Source organism: Lolium rigidum, chromosome 1 (assembly GCF_022539505.1).
Source record: "Lolium rigidum isolate FL_2022 chromosome 1, APGP_CSIRO_Lrig_0.1, whole genome shotgun sequence".
NCBI lineage: Eukaryota > Viridiplantae > Streptophyta > Magnoliopsida > Poales > Poaceae > Lolium > Lolium rigidum.
In genome coordinates, this window is record NC_061508.1 from 267800229 (window position 1) to 267806228 (window position 6000).

Below are 6000 nucleotides of genomic sequence, written 5' to 3' on the forward strand. Positions count from 1 at the left end.
CGCGCTCCTGCTGCGAGCTCTGCCGCGGCCTCACAACAGGCTGCCACCGCTGCCCAGTAGGCTGCCGCGGCCCCTTCCTCTGCCGCACGGTAGACCTCCTCCACGACCTCGTCATCGACCCCTGCCGCACCCTCTGCTGCTGCTCCTGTGGTCAAAATCACAAGGTCCGGGCGTGTCAGTTGCCCGAAGGACAGGCTCAATCTCCATGTCTCCGACACGACTGTTGCACCTGTGCTTACTACTTATCGTCAAGCCATGCATGACCCCAACTGGCGGTCGGCCATGGCTGATGAGCATCAGGCTCTCCTCGACAACAACACATGGTCTCTTGTACCTCGCCCTCCTGGTGCCAAAATTGTCACCGGCAAGTGGATCTTTCTGCATAAGTTTCACTCAGATGGCACTCTAGCGCGGTACAAAGCTCGATGGGTGGTTCGTGGTTATTCCCAGCGTCCTGGAATTGACTACGATGAGACGTTCAGTCCTGTTGTCAAGCCTGCTACCATCCGGTTGGTTCTCACCATCGCTGTCTCTAGCTCATGGCCTATACGTCAGCTTGATGTCAAGAATGCTTTTCTCAACGGCAATCTTGATGAAGCGGTTTATTGCCAGCAACCTCCTGGTTTTGTTGATGAAGCCCGCCCTGATCACGTGTGTCGCCTACACAAGTCCTTCTATGTATTGAAGCAGGCCCCCCGAGCGTGGTATCAACGGTTTGCTACTCATCTCGCGACACTAGGATTTGTTGCTTCTGCCACGGATACCTCGCTATTTGTGCTTTGGTCAGGAGTTGATACGGCCTATCTCTTGCTCTATGTGGATGATATTATTGTGACTGCCTCATCTACCCAGTTTCTTTAGGGTCTGCTTGATCAGCTTCATCGGGATTTCGCCATGACAGACCTTGGACCACTTCACTTCTTTCTGGGTATTGCTGTGACACGGAACGTCAATGGACTATTCCTCTCTCAGCGGCAGTATGCGATGGATCTTCTACAGCGAGCTGGCATGTTTGATTGCCATCCTGTGGCGACCCCTGTTGACACTCAAGCTAAGCTTTCTGGTTATGATGGTGACCTTCTTGCTGATGCTACCGAGTACAGGAGTCTCGCTGGCGCTCTTCAGTATCTTACACTGACGCGTCCTGACATCTCCTACGCAGTGCAACAAATCTGTTTGCACATGCATGCACCTCGTGACCCTCACCTTGCTCTGGTGAAGCGAGTGCTTCGCTACGTGCGCGGCACACTGGAGTTCGGTCTTCATCTCCGGGCCTCCTCCTCGATGTCACTCACAGCTTACTCTGATGCTGACTGGGCGGGATGTCCTGACTCCCGCCGATCGACATCTGGCTATGATACGTCTCAAACGTATCTATAATTTCTTATGTTCCATGCTACTTTATTGATGATACTCACATGTTTTATACACATTATATGTCATTATTATGCATTTTCCGGAACTAACCTATTGATGAGATGCCGAAGGGCCAGTTGCTGTTTTCTGCTGTTTTTGGTTTCAGAAATCCTAGTAAGGAAATATTCTCGGAATCGGACGAAATCAACGCCCAGCATCTTATAATTCCACGAAGCTTCCAGAACACCCGAGAGCCACCAGAGGGGAGCCCTGGTGGGCCCACACGTGTGGCCGGTGCGGCCAGGGGGTAGGGCGCGCCCCCCTAGTGTGTGGTCCCACCAGGACTCCACCGACCTTGCCCTTCCGCCTACTTAAAGCCTCCGTCGCGAAAACCCTACACGGAAAAGCCACGGTACGAGAAACCTTCCAGAGCCGCCGCCATCGCGAAGCCAAGATCTGGGGGACAGGAGTCTCTGTTCCGGCACGCTGCCGGGACGGGGAAGTGCCCCCGGAAGGCATCTCCATCGACACCACCGCCATCTTCATCAACGCCGTTGTCTCCCATGAGGAGGGAGTAGTTCTCCATCGAGGCTAAGGGCTGTACTCGGTAGCTATGTGGTTAATCTCTCTCTTCCATGTACTTCAATACAATGATCTCATGAGCTGCCTTACATGATTGAGATCCATATGATGAGTTTGTAATCTAGATGTCGTTATGCTATTCAAGTGGATTTTACTTATGTGATCTCCGGAGACTCCTTGTCCCACGTGTGTAAAGGTGACGGTGTGTGCACCGTGTGGGTCTCTTAGGCTATATTTCACAGAATACTTATTCACCGAGTTATGATTTGAGTTGGATGTCTCTATGAAATTGTGGTGTGTTAGTACCTCCTATGAATGCTCACGGTGATAGCGTGGGGTGTTTATTAGTACTTGGGGATACATCTTTAAGGTTTGCCTACATGATGAATTAGTGTTCGTTATCTTGCCAGAGAGTAATTCAGGATAGCATAGTGAAGTGCTTATATTTATATTCAATTATGATTGCAATGTTGAGAGTGTCCACTGGTGAAAGTATGATCCCTAGGCCTTGTTTTCAAATACTGCAATCATCGCTTATTTACTGTTTTGCTGCATCTTTACTTCCTGCAATATTACTACCATCAACTGCACGCCAGCAAGCTATTTTCTGGTGCCGTTACTACTGCTCATATTCATTCATACCACTTGTATTTCACTATCTCTTCACCGAACTAGTGCACCTATACATCTGACAAGTGTATTAGGTGTGTTGGGGACACAAGAGACTTCTTGTATCGTGATTGCGGGGTTGCTTGAGAGGGATATCTTTGTCCTCTACCTCCCTGAGTTCGATAAACCTTGGGTGATTCACTTAAGGGAAACTTGCTGCTGTTCTACAAACCTCTGCTCTTGGAGGCCCAACACTGTCTACAGGAATAGAAGCGTGCGTAGACATCAAGCACTTTTCTGGCGCCGTTGCCGGGGAGGTAAGGTAAAAGGTATTCACATCCTCCGACTACTAAGCTATTTCCTAGTCTTATTGCCGGTGTGTGAGTGCTCGAAGCTATTTCCTTTAGATCCTGCAATTGCATCTTTTTTTTTCTTGTTTACACTAGTAAGGCATAATGGAAAACAATGAGCTTCTTATTCTATTTCCTGAGTTAAGACATGGATTGTTTGATGTGAAAATTAAAAAACCTATGTAACCTTATTTGCATGCTAGTAGTAATATTAGTATGAACGCTTTGAACACCATTGTTGATAATGATATAGAAAGTTCTAAGCTTGGGGAAGCTGGTTTTGATGAGCATGATATTTTTAGTCCCCCAAGTTTTGAGGAGAAAATTTTCTTTGATGATACTTTGCCTCCTATTTATGATGATTATAATGATAGTGGTCTTTTGGTGCCGCCTACTATGGAGGATAAAGCTTATTATGATTATACTATGCCTCCTATATTTGATGATGAGAATAATAACGATAGCTACTTTGTTGAATTTGCTCCCACTATAATTAATAAGAATGACTATGCTTATGTTGGGAGTAGTAATAATTTTATGCATGAGACTCATGATAAGAATGTTTCATTTGATAGTTATATTGTTGAGTTTGCTCATGATGCTACTGAAAGTTATTATGAGAGAGGAAAATATGGTTGTAGAAGTTTTCATGTTACTAAAACACCTCTCTATATGCTGAAAATCTTGAAGTTGCGCTTGTCTAGTTTTCCTATGTTTGTTGCATTATGCCTAAATGACTTGTTTATTTACAAGATTCCTTTTCATAGGAAGTGGGTTAGGCTTAAATGTGTTTTGAATTTGCTTCTTGATGCTCTCTTTTGCTTCAACTCTTGTTTCTTGCGAGTGCATCAATAAAACTGCTGAGCCCATCTTAATGGCTATAAAGAAAGAACTTCTTGGGAGATAACCCATGTCTTTATTTTACTACAGCAATTTTGTTTTATATTTGAGTCTTGGAAGTTGTTACTAATGTAGCAACCTCTCCTTATCTTTATTTTATTGCATTGTTGTGCGAAGTAAAGTCTTTGATAGTAAAGTCAATACTAGATTTGGATTACTGCGTAGAAACAGATTTCTTGCTGTCAAGAATTTCAATATGCCTCTCTGTAGGTTACTCAGAAAAATATGCCAATTTACGTGCCTGATCCTCAGATATGTACGCAACTTTCATTCAATTTGGGCATTTTCATCGGAGCAAGTCTGGTGCCTCAAAAAAATTCGTCTTTACGGACTGTTCTGTTTTGACAGATTCTGCCTTTTATTTCGCATTGCCTCGTTTTGCTATGTTTGATGGATTTCTTTGTTCCATTAACTTTCAGTAGCTTTGTGCAATGTCCAGAAGTGTTAAGAATGATTATGTCACCTCTGAATATATGAATTATGCACTGACCCTCTAATGAGATTGTTTTGAGTTTGGTGTGGAGGAAGTTTTCAAGCGTCAAGAGAGGAGGATGATACAATATGATCAAGAAGAGTGAAAAGTCTAAGATTGGGGATGCCCCCGTGGTTCATCCCTACATATTTTAATAAGACCCAAGCGTCTAAGCTTGGGGATGCCCAAGGCATCCCTTCTTCATCGACAACTTATCAGGTCACCTCTAGTGAAACTATATTTTTATTCCGTCACATCTTATGTGCTTTACTTGGAGCGTCTGTATGTTTTTATTTTTGTTTTTGTTTGAATAAAATATGATCCATCATGGTTGTGTGGGAGAGAGACACGCTCCGATTTTTCATATGAACACTAGTGTTCTTAGTTCTATCTTTAATGTTCATGGCGGAGTTGATAACCGCTTCATTGTTATATGGTTGGAAACCGAAAATGCTGCATGTGGTAATTGGTATAATGTCTTGAATAATTTGATACTTGACAATTGTTGTGCTCATATAGATCATGTTTAAGCTCTTGCATCATGTACCTTGTACCCATTAATGAATAACTACATAGAGCTTGTTAAAATTTGGTTTGCATGATTGATCTCTAGAGTCTAGATATTTTCTGGGTTAAGGTGTTTGAACAACAAGGAGACAATGTAAAGTCTTATAATACCTACAATATGTTCATATGTGAGCTTTGCTGCACCTTTTACACTTGAGTTTGCTTCAAACAACCTTGCTAGCCTAGCCTTGTATTGAGAGGAATTCTTCTCGTGCATCCAAATCCTTGAGCCAAAAACTATGCCATTTGTGTCCACCATACCTACCTACCACATGGTATTTCTCTGCCATTCCAAAGTACATTACTTGAGTGCTACCTTTAAAATTCTATTCTTTGTCTTTGCAATATATAGCTCATGGGAAAAATAGCCTTAAAAACTATTGTGGTGAAGAATATGTACTTATGTGTCTTATTTCTGAATAAGTTTCTTGTTGAGCGGTAACCATGTTTCTGGGGATGCCATCAACTCTTTTACCTTTGTTGAATATCATGTGAGTTGCTATGCATGTTCGTCTTGTCTGAAGTAAGGGCGATTTTCATGATCAAATGGTTTGAGTATGCATACTGTTAGAGAAGAACATTGGGCCGCTAACTAAAGCCATGATTCATGGTGGAAGTTTCAGTTTGGACAATTAATCCTCAATCTCTTATGAGAATATTAACTGTTGTTGAATGCTTATGTATTACTAGCTGGGTGGCCCGCGCATTCGCGCGCCTAGTTTTCAAGAATGATTATGTTTGAAATGTTTTCTTTGGAAGCTATATTTTCACATACTCAACAATTTATTTGATCGAATTCATTATTAACTACACATCATGTAAAAAGATTGTAGTCCTTTCTTCCCATGTGAGTGTGGAAAACCGACGCAAAACCATATAGAGTGTCACATTTATCTTCATATAGTTTTAACTATTAAAGCTAGCACCAATATGTATTTGAGCTATACTTCACACAGAATTAGATGTAAGATGGCATGCATGTACCATCTGTTTTATTCATCAAAACTTGTTGATTTGAGTTGTCGGTTAATTCCATATATCCTGCCTACCTACGTAGGCATCCATGCAGATTCATCTTAATAATTCATTATACTTTGACCAGTTATTTGATGCTCATCCAAGTTAGCATTACTATTTGTTGACTGCCAAAACCCACCGGCGGGC